General features: G+C 47.4%; 1 protein-coding gene across 12 annotated transcripts in view; it reads right to left on the reverse strand.

The window, feature by feature from the left end:
• Positions 1-26060, reverse strand: part of DAG1 (dystroglycan 1) — a 79425-nt gene that overhangs the window by 21967 nt on the left and 31398 nt on the right. Inside the window, exon 1 of one of the 12 annotated variants that reach the window (XM_070049796.1) lies at positions 3711-3976. The gene's annotated coding sequence lies outside the window, so the exon portion shown is untranslated. 12 annotated transcript variants of the gene reach the window in all.

Below are 26060 nucleotides of genomic sequence, written 5' to 3' on the forward strand. Positions count from 1 at the left end.
AATATATTAAGTAGAATATATTAAATAAGAAATATTAATTGTAAATAAAGAAGCATTAAATAATTACTAAAATAATTTCACTTGCTTTTGTTAATCAAGTTAAAATCAGGAAAACTGGCCAGCACCGTGGCTCAAAAGGCTAATCCTCCGCCTTGCGGCACCGGCACACTGGGTTCTGGTCCTGGTTGCATCTCTTCCAGTCCAGCTCTCTGCTGTGGCCCGGGAAGGCAGTGGAGGATGGCCCAAGTGCTTGGGCCCTGCACCCCATGGGAGACCAGGAGAAGCACCTGGCTCCCAGCTTCGGATCAGCACGGTGCGCCGGCCGCAGCGGCCATTGGGGGGTGAACCAACAGTAAAAGAAGACCTTTCTCTCTTAGTCTGTCTCTCTCACTGTCCACTCTGTCAGGAAAATAAAATAAAATAAATTAAAAAAAAAAATCAGGAAAACTTAAATGAAACACGGCTCATACCATATTTCTGTTGGGTAGCACTGCTCTAGACCTAATTTCCAATTTACAGGGAATGTGGGTAATAGGGAAAGACTATCGGTTAACTCTAGAATTTGAGACCCTCTAACAAGATAACTGGCCTGGTCTCTCCAAATGTTTACATACCTAAACACAGGTGACAACTGCAGACTTAGAGACAGCAACCAGACATGATGTGTGAATCTTGACTGCCCCCTGGATTTACTTTTTAAAAATCACAAAGCTCCCAAATGGGCAACTGGGGAATTTTGTATGTAGATTGACTGATAATTTTCTTACAAGATATGACAGTGGTATGCCTCTACAGGAAATTATCCTTAATCTCATGAGTTGTATTGTGAAGTATGTAAGAATGAAGAGCCAAACACTGTGCAAGCCATCTTGAAATGGTTCAAGGGGATAAGAAAATGTATGCATGCATACATAAAGCCATGTGGAAATTAATTAATTAAAGCTTTTAAGAATACCTTTGTAAAGACTAAATAACAAGTAATCTGCACAGAGAAATGTAGTTACTGCCCACTCCTCTTACCCCAAGCATCAATCCCATGACGTGGTTATTAGATGCACATTTGCTAGAGCCAGTGCTGTGGCACAGTAGGCTAAGCCTCCGCCTGCGGCACCAATATCCTAAAAGGGCGCTGGTTAGAGTCCCAGTTGCTCCTGTTCCAATCCAGCTCTCTGCTTATGGCCTGGGAAATCAGTGGAAGATGGCTCAAGTGCCTGGGCCCCTGCACCTGCGTGAGAGACCCAGAAGAAGTTCTGGGCTCCTGTCTTCAGATCTGCCCAGCTCTGGCCACTGGCGTCATTTGGGGAGTGAACCAGTGGATGGAAGACCTTTCTCTCTCCCTCTGTCTGCAGCTTTATAAATCAAATAAATAAATAAATAAAATATTTAGAAAAAATAAATGCACATCTGTGAACCCCAGCCAGTGAACAGATTTATTTGGCCTCTCTTGCTCCCCACCCAACTGAGTGACAGAAACCTGCACATTATCCTCTGGCCTCCCACTGGCTTCTGGCACTTAGGACACCTGTTCTAAGGTGAGCAGCCATACACACGCATTGTGGGACCTGGCAGGTGACCACAACCCTGACAACTCTGCCATTCTGCTAAGATTAAGCCCTGCCCTGAGCCCATGCTACCAAGGGTCACGTGACATTTTTGACCTAGGTAATGCAAGATAAACACAAAATGGCTAAAGAAAGCAAGGCCACTTGAAACAGGTGGCATACGCAAATTCAAGCCAATTCCAACAGGGTTTTATTTACTGTCAATTTTGCTTTTCTTTTTATCTTGTTTTTACACTAAAGTTCATAGGACAGAGCCAAACATCAAGCGAGTACAACAAAGTTGGAAGTCTTGTTCTACAAAAAAGATTATCAGAAAGCTACTACATTTAAGTTAGTGTCATATAGGGCAGAGTGGTCAGTTGACTGTGGAATCAGACACAGCAGAAAGCCAGTTTGGAAAAAGGCCAGGAAATGTGGTCATCTATGCACAAAACAAATGCAGTTGGGTTGCTCCCTTATTCCACCATCACAAACCGGATAAACCCCAGTGGATTAGACGTACAAATGTAAAAAACCCCACTTTAAAACGTTCAGAAAAAAACACAGTGATAAGATACAGAAGTTATTTAAGGGGCCAGCACTGTGGTATAGAGGGTGGGGCAACCACCTGCAGTGCCAGCATCCCATACAGGTGCCAGTTCTAGTCCCGGCTGTTTCTCTTCCGATCCAGCTCTCTGCTATGGCCTGGGAAAGCAGAAGATGGCCCAAGTCCTTGGGCCCCTGCACCTGCGTGGGAGGCCTGGAAGAAGCTCCTGGCTCCTGGCTTCGGATCGACACAGCTCTGGCCATTATGGCCATCTGGGGAGTGAACCATCGGATGAAGACATCTCTCTCTCTGCATAACTCTGACTTTCAAATAAATACATAAAAATCTTAAAAAAAAAAGTTATTTAAGAAGACATCAAAAAACATTAAAAAAAGAAAAAGACTGGACTTCTTGGAAGACACAGTAGACATATTTTCCCACTAGGTACAATTTAAAATCCTAAACAGCATATATGTATGTGTGTGTGTATATATATATATAAAATAAACATAAGATGAGAAGTGTTTGCCACTGGAGATGCCCACATCCTATATCTGAGTGTCTAGTTCAAAGTTCAGTTACGCTTCCAATCTAGCTTCCTGCTGATGTGAGCATCTTGGGAAGCAGCAGATGAAGGCTCCAGTACTGGAGTCCCTGACACCCACACAGAAGACCTAGACTGAGATCCGAGATCCTGGCGCCAGCTGGCACTTGGGGAATGAATCAGCAGATGGAAGACCTCTCCTGTCTCTCTCTGCCACTCAAACTAAATGAAAATAAAAATGTTTTTAAAATAACATTGTGTTTTTTGGTAACTTTTTTTATAAATGACTCTTAAAAGCAGAGAAGGTAGTAGACCAGCTAGGGACTTCAGAAAACAAGGGACCGGTACTGTGGCATAGTGGGTAAAGCCGCCACCTGCAGTGTCGGCATATGGGAACCAGTTCGAGTCCCGGCTGCTCCTCTACTGATCCAGCTCTCTGTTATTGTCCTGGGAAAGCAAAAGATGGCCCAAGTCCTTGGGCCCCTGCACATACATAAGAGACTCGAAAGAAGCTCCTGGCCTCTGGCTTCGGATCAGTACAGCTCTGGCCGTTGCGGCCTTTGGGGAGTGAACCAGCTGATGGAAGCTCTCTCTCTTTCTCTCTCTCTCTGCCTCTCCTTCTCTCTCTGTGTAACTCTGATTTCCAAATAAATAAATAAGGGTTTTTTTTTTTTTTTTTGAAGATTTATTTATTTGTAAGTCAGAGTTACATAGAGAGAGGAGAGGCACAGAGAGAGGTCTTCCATCTACTGGTTCACTCCCCAGATGGCCACAATGGCCGGAGCTGTGCCGATCTGAAGCCAGGAGCTTCTTCCTGGTCTCCTATGCGGGTGCAGGGGCCCAAACACTTGAGCCATCTTCTACTGCTTTCCCAGGCCATAGCAGAGAGCTGGACTGGAAGAGGAGTAGCTGAGACTAAAACCGGGGCCCATATGGGATGCCAGCACTTCAGGCCAGGGCGTTAAATCGCTGAGCCACAGCACTAGCCCCAATAAGTAAGTCTTTTAAAAAAAAAAAAAAAAAGGAAAGAAAAGAAAATAAGGAACTGGGGCTGTAGCATAGTAGGAAAAGCTGGTACCTGCAGTGCTGGCACCCCATATGGGAACAGGTTCGAGTCCCAGCTGCTCCATTCCCATCCAGCTCTCTGCTATGACCTGGGAAAGCAGCAGAAGATGGCCCAAGTCCTCAGGCCCCTGCACCCACGTGGGAGACCCAGAAGAAGCTCCTGGCTCCTGCCTTCAGATAGGCGCAGCTTCAGTTGTTGCAGCCATCTGGTGAGTGAACCAGCAGATAGAAGATCTCTCTCTCTGCCTCTCTGTAACTCTGCCTTTCAAATAAATACATCTTTTAAAAAAAATAGAAAATAAGGAACAACATAGGAGTGAGTTTTCCAGGTTTTCTTTTTGCTTCGTATATCCCAGAACTGGACTTGAAAAAGCAGGAAACCCAGAAATGCCAACAAACAAAACCAAAAATATTCCAACGGAAGTCTGCTCTTTTTAGCCAAAAGAACAGAAAAGGGGAAGCCTACAACACATAGAACTCATGGCGGTAACAGCTCTACTCCAGTCAAACACTACAGCAGAGAACTATGGCTCCATCCCTAGCCATACTGGGGAGCCCAGACTTCCACCCTCACAAGACTGTAACAAGGTTTTCCAAACATCCCCACTTAGGCAGTGTCAGAGAAAGCCAAGCGGAGGGCTGAGACGCTCACTGCCACTGGCCCACCCTGAAGTCTTCCTCCTCCAACACCTGGGAAAGCAGTGGAGCAGGGTTCAAGTCACTGGGCCCCTGAATCCACGTGGGAGACTCAGAGGAAGCTTCTGGTTCCTGGATTCAGTCTGGCCCAGCCCTGGCCAATGCAGCCATTTGGGCAGTGAACCAATCGAAGGATCTGTCTGTAACTCTGCCTTTTTTTTTCTTTTTTTCTTTTTATTTGACAGAGTTAGACAACGAGACAGAGAGAGAAAGGTCTTCCTTCCGTTGGTTCACCCCCCAAATGGCTGCTACGGCTGCAGCTACACTGATCTGAAACCAGGAGCCAGGGCCTCCCTCCTGGTCTCCCATGCGGTGCAGGGCCCAAGCACTTGGGCCATCTTCTACTGCCTCCCTGGGCCACAGCAGAGAGCTGGACTGGAAGAGGAGCAACCGAGACTGGAACCTGGCACTCATATGGGATGCCGGCGCCGGAGGCAGAGGATTAACCAAGTGAGCCACGGCATCGGCCCCATGCAACTCTGCCTTTCAAATAAATAAAATAAGTATTTTTAAAGAAAAGAAACAAGACATTCAATTGATAAAGACACCAAGATGACAGAATTAGTAGAATTACCTAACAAAGAAAGGCTGAAGTAAAAGGATGGAAGAGATGTATCGTGGAACTATCACTTAAAGAAAAGCAGCAGGACTGGTCCCATGGTGTAGCAAGTAAAGCCGCGGCCTGCAGTGCCGGCATCGCATGTGGGCACCAGTTAGAGTACGGGCTGCTCCACTTCCAATCCAGCTCCCTGCTGATGTGCTTGGGAAAGCAGTGAAGACGGCCCATGTCCTTAGACCCCTGCACTCACATGGGAGACACAGAAGTTCCAGACTTGTGGTTTTGTCTCATCCCAGTTCCAGCCATTGTGGCCATTTGGGAAGTGAACCAGCAAATGGAAGATCTCTTTCTTTCTGCCTCTGCCGCTCTGTAGCTCTGCCTTTCAAATAAATTAATTAATTAAAAAAAAAATAAAAAGGAAATCAAGAGTGGCTTTATTACTCCCACATAAAATAGACTTCAAAGAAAATTATTGGAGGGTGAACCAATGGCAAAGGAAGACCTTTCTCTGTCTCTCTCTCTCACTGTCCACTCTGCCTGTCAAAAAATAAAAAAAAATAAAGAAAGAAAATTATTGGAGACAAACAGGGACATTAAATAATGAAAAAAGGGTAAGCCCACAAAAAGACAGCTACCTAAAATACATATGCAACAAGCAACAGAACTGCAAAATATGTGAAGGAAAAGCTGACAGAACCAAAAGGAGAAATGAACAAACCCCAATCATAAGAGGACTTCAAAAACTACACAGAAAAATGAAATTAAGAGATAAGATGAGGCCCAGTCCTCTGGTATAGTGGGTAAAAGCACCACTTGCAGTGCTGGAATCCTATATAGGCAGCGGTTCAAGTCCCAGCTGCTCCACATGTGATCCAGCTCCCTGCTATGGCCTGGGAAAGCAATGGAAGACGGCCCAAGTCCTCAGGCCCCTGCACCCACATGGGAGACCCGGAAGAAGCTTCTGGGTCCTGGCTTTGGATAGGCGCAGTTCCAGCCACTGTGGCCATTTGGGGAGTGAACCAGCAGATGGAAGACCTCTCTTTCTCTCTGCCTCTAACTCTGCCTTTCAAATAAATAAATAAGTACTAGGCAAAATGCCTGTTCCCCAGATTAAAAAAAGAGAGAGATAAAAAAGGAAAAAGAAAATGCACCTTAAGATTTAGTTTATTTATTTGAAAGACAGAGTTACAGAGAGAGATAGAGACAGAAAGAGAGGTCTTCCATCCACTGGCTCACTCCCCAGATGACTGCAATGGCTGGAGCTGCGCCAATCAGAAGTCAAGAGCCAGGAGCTTCTTCTGGGTATTCCATGTGGGTGCAGGGGCCCAAGGACTTGGGCCATCCTCCACGCTTTCCCAGGCCACAGCAGAGAGCTGGATCAGAAGAGGAGCAGCAGGGACTAGAACCGGTGCCCATATGGATGCCAGCGCATCAGGCAGGGCTTTAACCCACTGCGCCACAGTGCTGGCCCCAGGGTGCATTTTCTATGAACCCTTTGAAGTACCCTCCTACAGCTGGAAACTTCAACACTACTTTTTCAAAGATGGATGGAACAAGAAAATGAGCAAGGATACAAAAGAACTCAAAATGTCATCACACGATCTCAACATTTAGAGTACTCCATTCAACAGCAGGAGACATATCCTTTTGAAATATCCACAGAACATCTACCAATATAGGTCAGACCAGAGCTGCAACACAGGTCATAACCATAACAAATTGAAAGGCACTGAGACAATCATGGCGATGAGCTGGTAGTGTATCCAGCTCCTGCAAATGCACCTGTGAGGCAGATGATGTTCCAAGTATTTGGGTTCCTGTCATCCATGTGGGAGGCCCAGGTGCAGTTCCTGCCTCCTGGCTTCAGACACAACTGCTGTGGGCATTTGGCGAGTGAACGCACAGTAGATGGGAACACTCTCTGTATCTGTCTCTCAAGAGAGAAAAAAAAATTAATTTTATATATATATATATATTTTTTTTTTTTGACAGGCAGAGTGAACAGAGAGAGAGAGAAAGAGAGAGAGAGAGAGAGAAAGGTCTTCCTTTGCCGTTGGTTCACCCTCCAATGGCCGCTGCAGCCAGCGCGCTGTGCCTGCACACCGCGCTGATCCGATGGCAGGAGCCAGGTACTTCTCCTGGTCTCCCATGGGGTGCAGGGCCCAAGCACCTGGGCCATCCTCCACTACACTGCCTGGCCACATCAGAGAGCTGGCCTGGAAGAGGGGCAACTGGGACAGAATCCGGCACCCTGACCGGGACTAGAACCCGGTGTGCCGGCGCCGCAAGGCAGAGGATTAGTCTAGTGAGCCGCGGCGCCGGCAAAAAATTAATTATATTTCTATGCAATGCAATGAACAAGCAGACTCAAAAGTTAAAAATATAATACTAATGGCCGGCGCCATGGCTCACTAGGCTAATTCTCTGCCTTGCGGCACTGACACACCGGGTTCTAGTCCCGGTCGGGGCGCCGGATTCTGTCCCAGTTGCCCCTCTTCCAGGCCAGCTCTCTGCTGTGGCCAGGGAGTGCAGTGGAGGATGGCCCAAGTGCTTGGGCCCTGCACCCCATGGGAGACCAGGAGAAGCACCTGGCTCCTGCCTTCGGATCAGCGCGGTGTGCCAGCCGCAGCGCACCAGCCATGGCGGCCATTGGAGGGTGAACCAACGGCAAAAGGGAGACCTTTCTCTCTCTCTTTCTGTTCACTCTGCCTGTCCAAAAAAAAAAAAAATCACTTAAAATGAAGTATTAGATATACATCTACCAAAAAAATGGATAGAATCTGTACACTGAAAACTATCAACTATACAATGCTGGTGGGAAAGAAAGCAAAGATCTAAACAGAGAGACATACTTTGTCCATGGACTAGAAAACTCAACACAGTAAATAAACTTGTCAACTGGGGCTGGCATGGTGGTGCAGCAGGTTCAACAGCCACCTGCAATGCCAACATCCCATATGAGCAGATTCAAGTCCTACCTGATCCACTTCTGATTCACCTGGGAAAGCAGAAGATGGCACAAATGCGTGAGCCTCTACCACCAACATGCATTTCCAGGCTCCTAGCTTCAGTCTGGCCCAGCCCAGCTATTGTAGCCATTCAGGGAGTGAACTAGCAGATTAAAGATCTTCCTCTCTGTCTTTATCTCTATCTCTGCCTTCCAAATAAAATAAAATAATCTGTAAAAATACTTCCACTGTCTTTTTTTTTTTTTTTTTTTAAAGGCAATACTGCCACGGGGACATCACTTTATCTGGATGGCTCCTAAATCCAATCATGTCAGAGGGTGATCATACACACAAGACAGGGAAAAGGTTGTGAAACCTGATGCAGGGAGTGAAGTAAGGCAACAACAAGCCAAGGAATGCCAGTAACCACCAGAAGGCATGGATTCTCCCCCAGGGGTTACATAGGAAGCTCAGTTCTTACTAACACCTTGATTTTAGACTTCTGTTCTCCAGAACCATAAAAGATTAAGTGTGTGTGTGTGTGTGTGTGTTTAAGACACTATGGTTGTGATAATCTTTTTATAGCAACCCTAGTAAAAAAATGTAAGATTTATTGCAATTCATATAAAAATCTCAGAAAGTTTTTTTGCAGATCTAGACAAGATTATTCTAAAATTTTTATAGGCAAGGCAACAGAACCTAGGACAGTCAAGGCAATTTTGAAAAAGAGGCATCATTTTATTTAATGTTATGAGTCAGATATTTAGCTATATTAATAAGACTGTTTTGGTGGAGGGACAGACTCACAGATCAACACAACAGAAGAACTCAAAAACAGATTATAAAAATATGTGCAACTCATTTCTGATAATGGTGCAAAGGCAATTTGATGGGTGTGGGGAGAGGCACTCTCTTTTCAACAAATTTCCTTTAGTAGGTTAATGACTAAAACAAACTGGTACATCCACACCATGGAATACTAATGAGTAATAAAAAGGAACGAACCACTGATACACTCAACAACTTAGATAAATTACCAAGGAATCCTGCATAGTGAAAAAATGCCCATCTCAAAAGGTTACACATGGGGCCGGTTTAAGTCCTGCTGCTCCACTTCTGATCCAGCTCCCTGCTATGGCCTGGGAAAGCAGTAAAGATGGCCCAAGTCCTTGGGCCCCTGCACCAAGAAGCTCCAGGCTCCCGGCTTCGGATCGGCACAGCTCCAGCCATTGTGGCCATCTGGGGAGTGAACCAGTGGATGGAAGACATCTATCTATCTATCTCTATCTTTCTCTGCTTCTGCCTAATTCTGCCATTCAAATAAATAAAACAAACCAGCCCATAAATCAATCTTAAAAAAAAAAAAAAGTGGGGTCAGCGCTGTGGCTCAGCGGGTTAATGCCCTGGCCTGAAGCACCAGCATCCCATATGGGCGCCGGTTCTACTCCAGGCTGCTCCTCTTATGATCCAGCTCTCTGCTATGGCCTGGGAAAGCAGTAGAAGATGGCCCAAGTCCTTGGGACCCTGCACCCAAGGGGAGACCAGGAAGAAGCTCCTGGCTCCTGGCTTCAGATCGGCGCAGTTCCAGCCGTTGCGGCCATCTTGGGAGTGAACCAGTGGATGGAAGACCTCTCTCTCTGTCTCTACTTCTCTTTGTAACTCTATCTTTAGAATAAATAAAATAAATCTTAAAAATAAATAAATAAATAAATAAATAATTCAGATAAAGCTGACCACATCTTTAGACAAAGTTTTTTCAATGCATCAAAAAACATCAGGTAGGGACTGGCATTGTGGTACAGCCGGTAAAGCTGCCACCTGTAACACTGACATTACATTTGAGCATGGGTTCGAGTACTAGCTCCCCACCTCCAACCCAGTTCCCTACTAAGGCACCAGGGAAGGCAGCAGATGATGGTCCAGGTACTGTGGCCACTGCCACCCACGTGAGACACCCAGATGTAGTTCCAGGCTCCTGGCTTCAACACAGCCCAGCCCCAGCCATTGCAGTCATTTGGGGAGGGAACCAGCAGATGGCAGATCTCTCTCCCCTTCTCTAATTCTGTCTTTGAAATAAATAAATAATCTTTTTTACATTTTTAAATCAGGCAAACTAAAAAATTAAAAATTGGTTAAGGGGCCAGCGCTGTGACATAGCAGGAAAAGCTGCAGCTTGTGATGCTGGCATCCCAGATGGGCACTGGTTCCTGTCCCAGTCGCTCTACTTTTGATCCAGCTCCCAACTAAGGGCCTGGGAAAAGCAGCGGAAGATGGACCAAATGTCTGGGCCCCTGTTACCCTCATGGGAGGCATGGAAGAAGCTCCTGGCCCCGGTCTGGCTCAGTGCTGGACAGAGAAGCTCTGGGGAGTGAACCAGCAGATGTCATTCTCTCTCTGAAACTCCTTCAAATGAATAAATAAATCTTTAAAAAATAAATAAAAAATGCTTGAAGATGGAAAGACAACACAACAGTAATTCACAGAAAACGAAATTCACATACAAAAAGATGCTCAATCTCTCCAGTAATCAGGGAAAAGAAAATTAAAACATGAAAAAGCTTCCCACAATTAGCTGGGCCAAAACATTCCAATTTGGTATCACTGGTGGGAAGGAACTAGACAGCTCCTGGTGGAAGTGTCAGCTGGTCCAACCAGAGCCTGGAGAGGGCACATTGGCCACCAGTGCCCTTCCACTCCTAGGCACACACATACGTGAGAGATGGCATAAGTACATTCACTACCAACACTGGAAAGCGAGGAACCACTCAAAGTCCATGAATGGGAGACAGACAGCATCACCAGATTTTTATGGAAGGTCATGGAACTCTGCAGGAAAACTAAAATGAACTAAAACCGTTACCATCAAGATGGACAAATATCAAGAGAAAGTGTTTAACAAAAAGCACAACCACTGCATAAAGATTTAAAAGTTTAATAAGCAATACACTGTTTTATGGATTCATATGTAGTAAGAAATAAAATCGTGCTTGGGATCATAAATATCAAATTCAGGATTGTAGTCACTCTGGGAAAAGAGGGCAAGAATTAACAAAAGAAAAAAAGAGGGGCTTCTAAGGGTCTCTGACTTTTTAAGATTATTTATTTGTGGGGCTGGTGCTGTGGCACAGTGGGTTAACGCCCTGGCCTGAAGCTCCAGTATCCCATGTGGGTGCCGGTTCTAGTCCCGGCTGCTCCTCTTCCAATCTGGCTCTCTGCTGTGGCCTGGGAAAGCAGTGGAAGATGGCCTGAGTCCTTGGGCCCCTGCACCCACGTGGGAGACTGGGAGGAAGCTCCTGGCTCCTGGCTTCGGATCGGCGCAGCTCCAGCCATTGCGGCCATCTGAAGAGTGAACCATCGGACGGGAGACCTCTCTCTCTCTCTGCCTCTTCTCTCTCTCTGTAACTCTGACTTTCAAATAAATAAATAAATCTTAAAAAAAAAAAAAAAGATTATTTATTTGTAAGGCAGAGTGACAGAAGGGGAGAGAGAGATCTTCCATGAGCTAGTTCCCTCCCCAAATGCCTGCAACAGCTAGTCTCCCAGCTGAGCAGCAGAACTCCATCTAGGTCTCCCAACTGGACAGAAGGAATTCAAGTCATCATCTACTGCCTACCAGGATGCATGAACAGGAAGCTGGATCTTAGCAGCCTGGCCTCCAACTGGCACTCCAGTGTCCCAAGCAACAGCTTAACCACTATGCCACGACGTCCACCCCCTTAAACAGATTTTAAAGACACAAGGAACAGGTGGGTTAAGCCACCATTTCCTAAGCTGGCATTCCCCAACATCCCATGCTGACATGCTGGTTTGTGTCTTGGCTTCTCCATTCTTCATCCAGCTTCATGCTAATGCACCCAGGCCCATGTGCTTGGGCCCCTGCCACCCATGAGAGACCCAGATGAAACTGTTTTGTCTTTCAAATAAATAAATAAATAAATATTTAAAAATACTTATGAGGGGCCAGCGCTGTGGCACAGTGGGTTAAAGCCCTGGCCTGCAGTGCCGTCATCCCATATGGAGGAAGGTTCGCTTGCTGGCTGCTCTACTTCGCTCCTGGCTCCTGGCTCGAGATCAGCTCAGCTCAGGCTGTGGCCATTTGGAGAGTACACTGTAGATGGAAGACTTCTGTCTTTGTCTCTCTCTCTGTAGCTCTATCTTTCAAATAAATGAAATAAATCTTACATATATGTATATGTGTGTGTGTGTGTGTATATATATATATATATATATGAAACAAGGCAGGTCTTGCAGCACAGCGGGCTAAGCAAGCACCCACTTGAGCACTTGTATTCCATTTACAGAGTGCCTAGGATGCAGTCTTGCTTGTTTCTCATCCAGATTCCTGATTATGTACCTGGAAAGCAGCAGATGATGGCCCAAAATACCTGGGTTCCTGCCACTCTTGTAGGAGACTTGTATAGGGCTCCTGGCTTTAGCCTGGCCCAGTGCCAACTATTGCAGGCATCTGCGGAGTGAACAAGTAGATGATATCTCACCCATCCTCAGTCACTCAGCCTTTCAAATAAAAAATGTTTATATATATAAATCAGTTTAAAAGTAACAGAGGTTGGCGCTCTGGCGTAGTGGTTAAAGTTGCTGCCTGCAGTGCTGGCATCCCATATGGGCGCTGGTTTGAATACTGGCCACTCCACTTCGAATTTAGCTCTCCACTATGGCTTGAGAAAGCAATAATAAGATGGTCCAAGTCCTTGAACCCTGCACCTACATGGAAGACCAGGAAGAAGCTCCTGGCTCCTGGCTTCGAATCAGCCCAGCTCCAGCCATTGCAGCCATTTGGGGAGTAAATCAGCAGATGGAAGACCCCCCCACCTCTGTGTCTGCCTCTCTAAAGCTCTGCCTTTCAAAAAAATAAATCTTCTAAAACAGTTATAAAATGAAAATATGACAGATAGTAAAGTGTGACAAAATTGGGAAGCAGATAATCGGGTGTGTGTGATGTCAGTTTATGTTTTCTGCTCACACTTAAAACATAAAGTTGGGCTGGGGCTGTGGTGTAGCAGGGTAAAGCAACTGCCTGCAGTGCCAGCATCCCATATGGGCGCCAACTGGAGTCCCGGCTGCTCCACTTCTGATCCAGCTCCCTGCTAATGTACCTAGGAAAGCAGTGGAAAATGGCCCAAGTTCTTAGGCCCCTGCTCCTGCGTGGGAGACCTAGAAGAAGCTCCTGGCTTTGGATTGGCGCAGCTCTGGCCTTTGCAGCCATCTGGGGAGTGATCCAGCAGATGGAAGACCTTTCTCTCTCTCTGCCTCTGCCATTCTGTAACTCCGCCTTTCAAATAAATAATAAAGAAAGAAAGAAACATAAAAGCAAAGAATGTGGCTGAATCCTGTGACCTCAAAACTTAAAAAAAAAATCCAAAAATTGGTCAATACTCCTCACGTTTGGGTCTTGTTCACCAGCTTCTTAGGACCCAAAAGCCCTGTCCCTTAGAAACGTATTTAGGGGGCTGGCGCTGTGGCATACTGGGTAAAGCTACCCCCTGCAGTGCCAGCAAGCCATATGGCCACCAGTTTGACTCCTGGCTGCTCCTCTTCCTATCTAGCTCTCTGCAATGGCCTGAGAAAGCGGTGGAAGATGGCCCAAGTCCTTGAGGCCCTCCACCTGTGTGGAAGATCCAGAAGAAGCTCCTGGCTCCTGGTTTCAGATCGGCTCAGCTCCAGCCGTTGTGGTCATTTGGGGAGTGAACCAGGAGATGGAATAAGACCTCTTTCTCTCTCTGCCTCTCTGTTGCTCTTTCAAATAAATAAACAAATCTTAAAAAAAAAAAAAAAAAAAAAGTGTATTTAGGGGCCAGTGCTGTGGTGTAGCAAATGCCGGCATCCCATATGGGAGCTGGTTCACTGCAGCCATTTGGGGGTGAACCAGCAGATCGAAGACCTCTCTTTCTCTTTGCCTCTCTGTAACTGCATTTCAAATAAAATAAATAAATTTAAAAAAAAGTAAATTTAGAAAATCCTGAATGGCAACTTAGCCAGCTCTCAGCCCCTGGGAATTCTGCCATGCCCAGCACAGTCTCTCTCGGTGCCCATGTCACTCACATTTATACACACGCCCACCCCAATAGTGGAGACTACAAGCACCCCTAAGATAGCACATGCCCCCAAAGAATCAAACACATTTTGTTGCTCTACAAAGGTGTAAAGAATGGAAGCCGGCGCCGTGGCTCAATAGGCTAATCCTCCACCTTGCGGCGCCGGCACACCGGGTTCTAGTCCCGGTCGGGGCGCCGGATTCTGTCCCGGTTGCCCCTCTTCCAGGCCAGCTCTCTGCTATGGCCAGGGAGTGCAGTGGAGGATGGCCCAGGTGCTTGGGCCCTGCACCCCATGGGAGACCAGGAAAAAGCACCTGGATCCTGGCTCCTGCCATCGGATCAGCGCGGTGCGCCGGCTGCAGCGGCGGCCATTGGAGGGTGAACCAACGGCAAGGGAAGACCTTTCTCTCTCTGTCTCTCTCTCTCACTGTCCACTCTGCCCTCTGCCTATCAAAAAAAAAAAAAAAAAAAAAAAAAAAAAAGAATGGAATTGAGGGGCCTGTGTTGTTGTGTAACAGGTTAAGCCACTGCCTGTGATGTTGGCATCCAATAAGGGCACAGCTTCTAGTCCCAGCTGTTCCACTTTTTTTTTTTTTTTTTTTTTAAAGACAGGCAGAGTGGGCAGTGAGAGAGAGACAGAGAGAAAGGTCTTCCTTCACTGTTGGTTCACCCCCCAATGGCCGCTGCGGCCAGCGCACCACGCTGATCCGAAGGCAGGAGCCAGGTGCTTCCTCCTGGTCTCCCATGCGGGTGCAGGACACAAGCACTTGGGCCATCCTCCACTGCCCTGCCGGGCCACAGCAGAGAGCTGGCCTGGAAGAGGAGCAACCGGGACAGAATCCGGCGCCCCGACCGGGACTAGAACCCGGTGTGTCAGTGCCGCAAGTGGAGGATTAGCCTATTGAGCCGCAGCGACGGCCCCAACTGTTCCACTTCTAATCTGGCTCCCAGTTTCACATGCCCAGGAGAGCACTGTAGGATGGCCCCAATCCTTGGGCCTCGGCACCCATGTGGGAGACCTGGATGGAGTTCCAGGCTTCTGGCTTCAACGTGGCCCAGCCCCAGCTTTGCAGATTTTTATTTGAATAGACCAGCAAATGGAAGATCTCTTTCTTTCAAGTAAAATGAAAATTAACTACAAATCTTCGTCTAGGTCTGTTGTTGCATATTCTCTTAAACTATTGTAACTTCAGAGTTTTCTTTAACTTTCACATAATACTTCCTTTAACAGCCTTTTCCTTTCTTATGCACTGTATTTCTTATTTAGGTAATGTCTCAGCTCAATCCACAACCTAACAAGATTAAGTTGTGGAATGGCAGAGACATACTTGTTGCAATTACTAATGTATGCCTGGCACTACACAGTGCCAGACATACACCTGATATAGGACTTTTAAAAAATAGCTTTTTTGGGGGGCCAGCGTTGTGGCTTAGCAGGTAAAGCCCCAGCCTGCAGCACCAGCATCCTATATGGGCACCAGTTCGAGTCCCAGCTGCTCCACTTACAATTTAGCTCACTGCTAATGTGCCTGGGAAAGCAGTGGAAGACGGCCCAACTGCTTTGGGCCCCTACACCCACGCGGGAGGCCCAGAAGAAGCTCCTGGCTCTGGATCAGCCCAGCTCTGGCTATTGTAGCCAACTGAGGAGTGAACCAGCAGATCGAAGACCCCTCTCTCTCTCTCTCTCCTTCTCTTCCTGTGTAACTCTTTCAAATAAATAAATAAATCTTTAAAAAAAAAAAAAAACAGCTCTTTCTGGGGCTGGTGTTGTAGCTTAGCTGGTTAAGCTGCTGCCAGCATCTTACATGGGCAATTAGAGTCCCAATTGCTCCACTTCCCATCCAGCTCCTTTCCAATAAATCTGGGAAAGCCCCTGCACCCACATGGGAGACCTAGAAAAGCTCCTGGCTTAGGTCTGGCCCAGTTCTGGCCATTGCAGCCATGTGGGAGTGAAACAGAGGATGGAAAATCTCTGTCTCTTCTCCCTCTGTAACTCTGTCTTTCAAATAATAAAAACTTTTTTTTAAAAATAGCTTTTTCCTTGGTTTTTACTCTTTACTTACTTTCCCTCTTATTAGATAACTGACCTTTTACTTTCTATTCTGGTTCTCAATTTAAAAATTCTCAGCTTATCTGAAAACAGCCTCAGTTATGAGACACACCCTGCCCTACCAGGAGCATAAGCTCAGCCTGCTATCTGAGGACACATGACGATATGGTGTCTGTTTCATGGTATGACTAAGTGCTCTGCATTTAGCAGGCAGGCAATGTCCAAGGCACAACTCCAACTACTATGTGTTGGTTTTCCATGCTCTGGGGAAAAAAGATCTTTTTGCAACTTGGCAAAAAACAGACTTGTGTCTTTCTGATGATTCTTTCCCACGAGCAACGGTCATTTCTGCACATCCGAGGAAACTGTAGGCTCCATCCACATCTCTGTATTAGGACATCCTTCTGGAAGGTTTTTTTTTACTCACAGTCTCAAACCCACCCTTAGTCACTGCAGAGGGATTGAGGCTCAGAAAGAGCCTGGTGTGGCCAGAGGATGGTGTAAGAAGAGTATCCAGGAACCTGGACAAAGGCCATGAAGGAGATAAGCCCTACCGTACTTCACATACACATATCATACTTTCTGGAACACCAGGAAGAGCTCAAGCAATCTCAGCTGAAATCTGCACTGTATAGCTCACAGAGCTCCTACTGACAACAAGAGGAGGAAATAGAGGACTCACTCCCTGGCCAGTACCCAGTGCAGTGCCCATTACCAAGACTGAACTCTCGGTGCTGCCCTAGAAGCCAGTGAAATGCACACTCATGAAGAATAACCCTCCCAAGGCTAGCGTTGTGGCAACACGTTAAGCCACCGCCTACAATGCTGGCATCCCATTACCAGAATGCTTGAGTTGCAGCTACTCTGCTTCTGATCCAGCTCCCTACTGATGCACCTGGGAAAGCAGCAGAGGACGGACCAAATTCTTGGGCTCCTGCTACCAACCTGGGAGACCCAAGTGGAGTTCCAGGCTCCTGGCTTCAGCCTGACCCAGCCCTGGCCATTTGGGGAGTGAACCAGCAGATGAAAGGTCTTTCTGTCTCCTTCTATTACTCTTTGAAATAAATGTGTGTGTGTGAGAGAGAGAGAAACAGTATGTGGTATTGAGTATATTAAAAATTAAAACCTTCCTAGCAGCAATTCTATCCCTCAGTCTTAGACAGTGCATCCCAGGGGCAGAGAAACTTCGAAAGTACTAGAGCCCACAAAGCCTCGACAGGGACACTGCTGCCCCAGAAGCAGCCACCTGAGCTGTCTTCTCTTGCTCCCTCCTCTCTTGTTAAAAGCCTGTGCTCCTGACCCAAGAGTTGCCAACATCTGAGAGAACCTCAAAGGCCCCTAGAAACCCATCCAAAACCCCACTGGGCCAGGCTTACACTCTACCTAACAGCACCACTGAGGCAGCACTTCCACGGGAAGTCAGCCGGGGAGCCGGAGCCTGTATCTGCCTGCAGTGCTGGAACCCAAGTCCCAGCTGCTCCACTTCCAATTCAGCTCCCTGCTGATGGCTTAGGAAAGCAGTAGAGGATGATTCAAGTGCTTGGGCCCCTGCACCCACGTGGGAGACCTGGAAGAAGCTCCTGGCTCCCGGCTACTGATCGGTGTAGCTCTGGTCTATGTGGCCATTGGGGAGTGAACCAGCAGATGGAAGACCTCTCTCTCTCTCTGTAACTATGCCTCTCAAGTAAATAAATAAATCTTTTAAAAAAAAAAAAAGAAGAAGAAGAAGAAGAAGAATACCTGAGCAGGGGGCCAGGGGATCTCCACCAGGTTCCTGACCAGCAATTCCCCAACAATCAAAGGACTTGCTGGGGTGGGTGCCCAGGAACCCCAAGACCCTGAGACTTCCTGCAGGGATGTACCTGTGCCCAAAGGAAGCAGAGTTAACTGGGGTGGCAAGTCCCCCACATCTGCCAATAGCTGGACCAATGCTTGCCCACTACCTCACCTGGCAATGCTCAAGTGAAGAGCAGAAGTTACAAAATCGTATCTTCACTAATGCCTAAAAGGTGGTGTCCTTTGTGAACTAAAATATGTAAAAGCTGCCCTAGAGTTAAGTCCATAGAAAGGCTCCTAGGTCAGTCACTGCAAAGCACTGTACAGGGACCGGCAAGGACCCAGGCACTAAGGTTCAGCAGGAAAGGAACCTCTGGCCCCTCTTGTCACCAGTACCAGTACCAATCCCTACATGGATACACGTGGCAACACAGTCATCGGTGGAGGCCAGGGAACCATGCATGAAGCCCAGGCCCTTAGGACCCACTCTGTCCAGATGGCCCAAAGCCCCTGGCAAACAGAAAGCACTCCCCAGGAACCCTAGCTCCTGGAGAGAGCCAACTCCATTTCTCTCAGGCTGTCTCCCCAAACCTATCCAGTGATGGTGAACTCAAGAGGCTCAGGTCACTCATGCTCTCCACTCAGCAAATGCCAGAAACAAATCCGTATGTGGCACAAACTCAACTGCAATACATTTCATGTTTCCTCATATATAAAAAAAAAAAAACTCACAATGAATCAAACTTTCAGATATCCAAACCTCACAATTTTGGAAGAACAGCTTTCTACTGGTTTTTACTCTCCAAGAATGAAGGAAAAGTGAGAGTCAACCCATTATTCACCACACAAAATAAAGCACAGGTAGCCCACCCCACCAAACCCAGGAACCTGGAACTCCCCAACTGTTATGCTACCAAAAAAGAGTACTTACACTGTCAAACTGCTACTGTGCACCACAGCAATTACATTTAAGGAAGATAAAATTTTTATTTTAAAGCTAAATTAAAATAAATTCCATGTTCCTGATTTAAATGGTTTTAGAAAAAGTAAAAAAGCAGACACACCTTAACTAAAACAACCATTTTAGGTTCTATGTGGCACATACTCTTAGAAGTTAAATATTAACTGCCAGTCTAACATTAATACAAAAAATTTTACAGGGTTAACCAGCTTAAAACAGCTTAATCTGATTGATGACCAAGAGGATGTGCTCAACACAATGGAAACAATGATATAATGTCACTGTTTATTTGGGTTCCAAATACCAACAAACTGCTCCCAGTTAAAAACAGGCCTTTTTCACTCTTTGACATCAGGTGAGCAAAGTCTTAAATAAAGTCACCAGTGAGGACTCCAGATAGCAGCCTCATGCCCTGTGGGGCAAGCACAGGAGACTCCGCCAGGGAGCACGAGGACTCCACAGGGTCGGGGTCACACACACAGTGAGAGATTTAAAGGAAAAACAAGAGAAACAAGGACCACCTCTGAGAAGCAACCAGAGCATAGCAGTCCATCAGGCAACAGCTACTCTGAACATTTCTCTCAGGTGGGAAATCCTTGCAAATTCTCACACATCACAGACACCAAGCAGAGATCCACAAAGGGCAGTGGTTTCTGCTGCTGGTGGTGGTTTGGGAAAGGCAGTAAAGTGAAGGAGGATTAATAGAGGGGGCTAAATTCACCCAGGTGCAACCGCCTCAAGAGAAAGGAAAGAAAAACAAGGCTCAAACCCCGGGGATGAATAGCCTTTCTCCACTGGACCATGGCTTTTAACCTGAGTAGATTTTTAACAGTTTATGTGATGAGGCTCACTGAAAAACAGTTCCCTCCACACCTCACTGAACTCTACATGCTGCTGTAAAACATTACTCACTGCTAAACAGTACACCTCAAACTTAAGATGGTCATTTTTTAAGATTTATTTTCACTTGTTTGAAAGGCAGAGAGAGAGTAGGTGAGACAGAAAGGAATCTCCCATCCTCTGGTTTACTCCCCAGATGTCCACATCAGCAGGAGCTGGACTAGGCTGAAGCCAGGAGCCCAGTAACATCCAGGTCTCCCATGAGGACGGCAGGATCCATTAGTTGATCCCGCCTCTCAGGATAGCATTAGCAGGAAGCTGGAACAAAAGCAAAGACAAGATTCAACCCAGGCACAAAGATATGCAATGCAGGCATATCAAGTAGCAACTTAATCCACTGTGCCAAAAACGTCCACCCCAAGATGGTAAATTTTATATTATGCTTTTTACAAGTAAACAAAATTGTGTGGGGCCAGCTTTGTGGTGTAGTGAGTAAAGCCATCTCCTGAGACTCCACATAACATATGGATGCTGGTTTGTGTCCCAGCTGCCCCACTTCCAACCCAGCTCCCTGCTAATGTGCCTGGGGAAACAGCGGAAGACGGCCCAAGTGCTTGAGCCCCTGCCACCCCCGAGGAAGACCCAGCTGAAGCTCCTGGCTTCGGCCTCGCCCAGCCTCTGCCATTGTGGCAGAGAGAGAGAGAGAGAGAGAGAGAGAGAGAGGTTAAACTGAGCCCAAAGACAAGGACTAAGGACTGCTCCTATAATCCATTCAGTCACAGCAGGTCAATGGGGAAGTGGAGTGGCAATGGAGAATGAAAGGTGTGCGGCCAGTCTCAGCAGAATCCAAGTGGGAAAGAATGAATGACCACATCTTCAGGTCCTTCTGAAACCAAAAGAACCCAATGAAAGCAAACTATAATTATCCCAAGGCAGCCTAATAATTAATATTTACTGAGTACCTACCCTATGCTAGGTGTGAAGCTTCAGATGTTATGCATACCAGTCCCTCCAAACTTCATACAAAAGTATTCAATTAAGATTTAAGTACATTACTAAATCATAAAACACACTGGGAATAAACTAAGTGCTCACATTAATAATCAGACATTTTCAAGAAAGTGCTTCCTAGAGGGGCCGGCGCCGCGGCTCAATAGGCTAATCCTCCGCCTGCGGTGCCGGCATCCCATATGGGCGCCGGTTCTAGCCCCGGATGCTCCTCTTCCCATCCAGCTCTCTGCTGTGGCCTGGGAAAGCAATGGAAGATGACCCAAGGCCTTGGGCTCCTGTACCCGCGTGGGAGACCTGGCTCGGCAGGGGAGACCTGGATCAGCACAGCTCCAGCCGTTGTGGCCATCCAGGGAGTGAACCAGCAGATGGAAGACCTCTCTCCCTCTCTCTCCCTCTCACTGTCTGTAACTCTACCTCTCAAATAAATAAATAAAATCTTAAAAAAAAATTTAAAAAAAAAAAAAAAAAAAGAAAGTGCTTCCTAGAAACTCAAAGTTGCCTTCCCACTCGCCAAGCCAGCCCAACTAGGTACAAAGGTACAATGTGGGGCTAGTCACTGGGGACAGGCTGGACAACAAAGGCTGCCCTGGGGGGAAAGGAGCAGGGGCTCAGTGCAGGGTCTTACCAGCATTTACTCTGCTGCTGTCCCCCAGCAGATGCCTGCCACCAAGCAGGTACTCAGCAGACATCGCCTTGGGAAAAGCTTCCAACTCCCCAAAATGCTTCACCGCACATGAAGGCAATCACCACATGATTTCATCACTTACTTTTTTTTTTTTTTAAAGATTGTATTTATTTGGGAGTTACAGAGAGAGGTAGAGACAGAGAGGTCTTCCATCGACTGGTTCACTCCCCAGATGGCCACAACAGCCAGAGCTGTGCCAATACTAAGCCAGGAACCAGGAGCTTCTTCAGGGTCTCCGGGTCTCCCACATGGATGCAGGGACCCAAGGACTTGGGCCATTTTCTATTGCTATCCCAAGCCATAGCAGAAAGCTGGATCGAAGTGAAGCAGCCGGGACTAGAACCGGCGACATCATATGGGATGCTGGTGCTTCAGGGCAGGGCTTTTAACCTGCTGAGACACAGTGCCAGCCCCCAATTTTTTTTTTTAAGATTTGTTTATGTATTTGAAAGTCACAGTTACACAGAGAGAAAAGGAGAGGCGGGGGTGTGGGGTGGGAGTAGAGGGGGAGGCAGGCCTTCTATCAACTGGCTCACTCCCCAATTGGCTGCAACAGCCAGAGCTGCACCGATCCAAAGCCAGGAGCTTCTTCCCAGTCCTTGACACGGGTGCAAGGGCCCAAGGACTTGGGCCATCCTCTACTGCTTTCCCAGGCCATAGCAGAGCTGGATCAGAAATGGAGCAGCTGAGACTAGAACCAGTGCCCATAAGGGATGCTGGCACTGCAGGCGGTAGCTTTACTCACTATGCCACAGTGCCAGCCCCTTCACACTTTCAAGTTGCAACTTCTGATTTTTTTTCCATTCCACTACAAAAGATTAAAAATAGTGCCACAGTTCAAAACAAATATGCTGATCTGATTTCAATGAATTAAGCTGGAGAAAAGTGGGCCCACTTGTGGTCTTCCTAACTATAACTAGTTCATCAGACTCTAAACCAGGGGAGATGAGCTGTCAGGGAGGATCTGGCCACCCCTGGCTTCCTGCTCAGGACTCCCTTCTGCGGCCCTGACTACCAGCCACCCTGAGCGCAGGCTTCTGGGTGTCCAAGCCCCGGGTGACTGTGATTGTTCCAGGTTCACTGAAAGATGCTGTGGGGAGCAATCCGGACTGGACTGAGTTACTGGAATTAAGACTTATTCTATGCATCTGCTCTCCCACAGTATGGCGCTGGGAGAGAAGTAAACAGCTTCCGCACAGCTGCCTCCAGTTCAACCAATTAACTGTAGGACTTGCTACTGATTGGAGGAGGGCAGCGTACTCGGCGTGTGGGCAGCCGAGTTGGGATTGGCGGAGGAGGACTATAAAGGAGGAGAGAGACGGCATGCACCGGGAACATCTAAGGGGAACATCTATGGGGAACATCTAAGGGGAACATCTGAGGGAACACCTGTGCAGCCCCTGAGAAGAGCCGGCCGGCGGTGTGCCGCTCCCCTGCGGAAGTGGGGAATGTGGCCAGGGGGAACTGCCCTTCCACGGAGGTGGAAGGGATAGTAGCCAACCCGGGAAGAACCAGCAGCAAATCCGGGGAGGGCCGAGCAGACGAAAGAACAGCGCAGGGTCCTGTGTCGTTCCTCCACGAAGAGGGGGAGCGACATAATGGTGCCGTGACTCGGATATGAAGCCTAGGCAGGGCTTAGTGTTGCTCCTCCACGAAGAGGGGGAGCGACAGATGCCACTGTATCGAGTTTTTATCTAAGCAAATTCATCAACTCTCAGTGTGTGAAGCTGCGGGTTTTTAGCTGCATTCTTGTTTTTGGCCACATTCCTCAGGCTCTACCACTAGGAACATTTCATTCATGCCAGAAATTGCCAGATCAACACACCTTGTTTACAAAAGGACAAAACTTGCACCTACTCCCTTTGCTGAGTTTTTCCTGCTAGCAGAATTCCTTCCTCCCACAGATGACTAATTTGCCTTTTACCTGCTCCAGTCCTGCCACAGCTGCCAGTTCTGAATGATCACAAACTTCTGTTGCAGTGCAGACTCAGAAGCCCTGCTGTGCAAAGCTAGGGCCACTCTAAGACTAGCTAGTGAGGTGGTGGGCCAGACCAACCATGAGCAGGACAGGGATGCCCTCCAGGCCTGACTTCAGAACCAGGCTTTCGTAGTTGGTTCCTAGGCCAGACCCTGCCAGCTGCATTATTGCTACCCCCTCCCTCTGACCCCAGCAGATGACAGTACACACATACAGAGAAGTGTATCCAGTTCAGGCATCTCCATACCAAGACCCAAAAGGGGCTGGTGCTGTGGCATAGTAGGTTAAGCCTCCGCCTGCAGTGCTGGTATCCCATATGGGCACTGGTTCAAGTCCCAGCTGTTCCACTTCCGATCCAGCTCTCTGCTACGACCTGGGAAAGCAGCAGAAGGTGGCCCAAGTCCTTGGACCCCTGCATCCATGTGGGAGACCAGGAAAAAGCTCCTGGCTCCTAGCTTCAGATCGGCTCAGCTTTAGCCATTGCGGCCATTTGGGGAATGAACCAGAGGGTGGAAGACACTTTCCTCTCTGTCTCTGCTTTTTGAATTAAAAAAATAAATATTTAAAAGAAAAAGAGTGAAGGAGAGAGAAAAAAAGAAAGCAAGCAGACAAAGAGATCTTCCAGCCGGCGCCACGGCTCACTTGGCTAATCCTCCGCCTGCGGCGCCGGCACCCCAGATTCTGTCCTGGTCGCTCCTCTTCCAGTCCAGCTCTCTGCTGTGGCCAGGGAGTGCAGTGGAGGATGGCTCAGGTCCTTGGGCCCTGCACCCGCATGGGAGACCAGGAGAAGTACCTGGCTCCTGGCTTCGGATCAGCGCGGTGTGCCGGCTGCAGCGGCCATCGGTGAGTGAACCAACGGAAAAGGAAGACCTTTCTCTCTTTCTCTCACTGTCCACTCTGCCTGTCCAAAAAAAAAAAAAAAAAAAAAGAGAGAGAGAGAGAGAGATCTTCTATCTTATCCCAGCCACCCACCTAAGAAATCCAGATGGAATTCTAGGCTCCTGGCTTCAACCTGGCCCAGCCCTAGCTGTTGTGGGCACTGTATCCCTATACCTATGCTGATGTCATTGACTGGGGTCATAGATCCTAACCCACTCACTGTACTCTGCTACACAGAATGGAAGGCAGCCTGCATGGTTGGGAGCTCTGGCCACATGTAGAACAGGTCCTGAAGGAACCGAAAGCGGGTGCAGCTCAGAATCAGAAGGGCAAGGACTTGCTCCCCATCCACACTCCTGAGCAGTCCAGTCCTCCCCAGGGCAGAGACTCCTGAAACACCCACAAATCCCAAATCTTCCACAAAGTTTTTCCCGGATGTTCTGGCTCCCTGCACAGCACATGTGCTCAGAGGCAGCACTGGTGCCACGCGCGGAACACCCCTGAGCAGTACTGGGTCTGCTCTCCCTCCTGCTCCCAACCCCGGTCCCGCCGACATGCCCAATTCAGCACCAATCACCCTGTACTCAGGGTACAGGGCCTCCTCTTCTTTGTGCCATCCTCACTGGATGGCACAAAGGAAATATCACAAGTATTTTCCAAGTGAAGTTTCTTCAACCCCCCTCTCCAGGTCTCGGCCAACTACATGACACTCCCTTAGGAAGCACGCCCAGCTGAGTCCTATTATCTGACACCTTTCCTTCTTCATTCAGTTCTCAGAAGAGTGACAACAGGGCAGACTGGATTTGTGCACAGTCTAATGGTGGCACAGGGTGGTCACAAGTCAGACCCAGCCTTTCCATGACACCAGACCCCACATGTGGAGAATCACATCGAAGACCACCAGCAACACAGCTTCTAGGGACACTACACCATTATCTCAAAGCCCTGACAACAGTACACATAGCACTGTCTCACAGAAAGGGTGTCAGGCAGCCAGCAAGTCACCAGAGCAGGGGTCCCTGGTGCTGATATTCAGGCGTATCCTTTCTTCTTAAAATCAACTCAGTAGTTCCAATTATTTCTCACCAATTAAGGAGAAATAAAATATTTATAAGGCAGGCAGGGCCTGCTTTTATTTCATTTCTAAAATCTACCTTATTCTGCTAATACCATGTGCTTGCTCTTTTACTTCGAATAAAACTTAGACTTCGTTATTCAACTGCAACATGATTAACTGAGTACAAAATCAGATTGTTTTTTAAAGATTTATTTATTTATTTGAAGGGCAGGGTTACAGAGAAAGAGAGAGGAAAAGAGATCTTCCATCCACCAGTTCACTGCCCAAATGGTCACAACATCTGGAGCTATGCTGATCCGAAGCCAGGAGCTTCTTCCAAGTCTTCCACATGGGTGCAGGGGTCCAAGTGTTTGGGCCATCCTCCACTGATTTCCCAGGGCATGAGCAGGGAGCTGGATGGGAAGTGGAGTAGCCAGGACTCAAACCAGCACCCATATGGAATGCCGGTGCCCACTTTACCCACTTCAAGACAGAGCCAGCCCCAAAATCAGATTTATTTTAAAAAGACTTTCAGTAAATAAACATGTACCATGTACCCTTATCTCAGTTTCTAAACACCACTCCAACTAAACTAAAAGGAAACTGATGCCAGCTAGGGCAAAGGAACTTGAAATTTTGCTGTGCCAAAAAAATCAGAAGTGATCAAACCATGAGGAATATACCTCAAATGAACAATCTGCTCACTCACCAAATCTGAGACAATCTGGGCATCAAAATAAGTGATGACAGAAATGAGTTACAGCACATTAAATACGTTACCAGGATGAATTAATATGTAAGTAAACCAAACAATATCTAAGGTAGGCGAGGAGAAAGCTCTCCCATGGGGTGGGCATTCTGGCCCAGCGG

The sequence above is a fragment of the Oryctolagus cuniculus genome, chromosome 10 (assembly GCF_964237555.1).
Source record: "Oryctolagus cuniculus chromosome 10, mOryCun1.1, whole genome shotgun sequence".
Lineage (NCBI taxonomy): Eukaryota > Metazoa > Chordata > Mammalia > Lagomorpha > Leporidae > Oryctolagus > Oryctolagus cuniculus.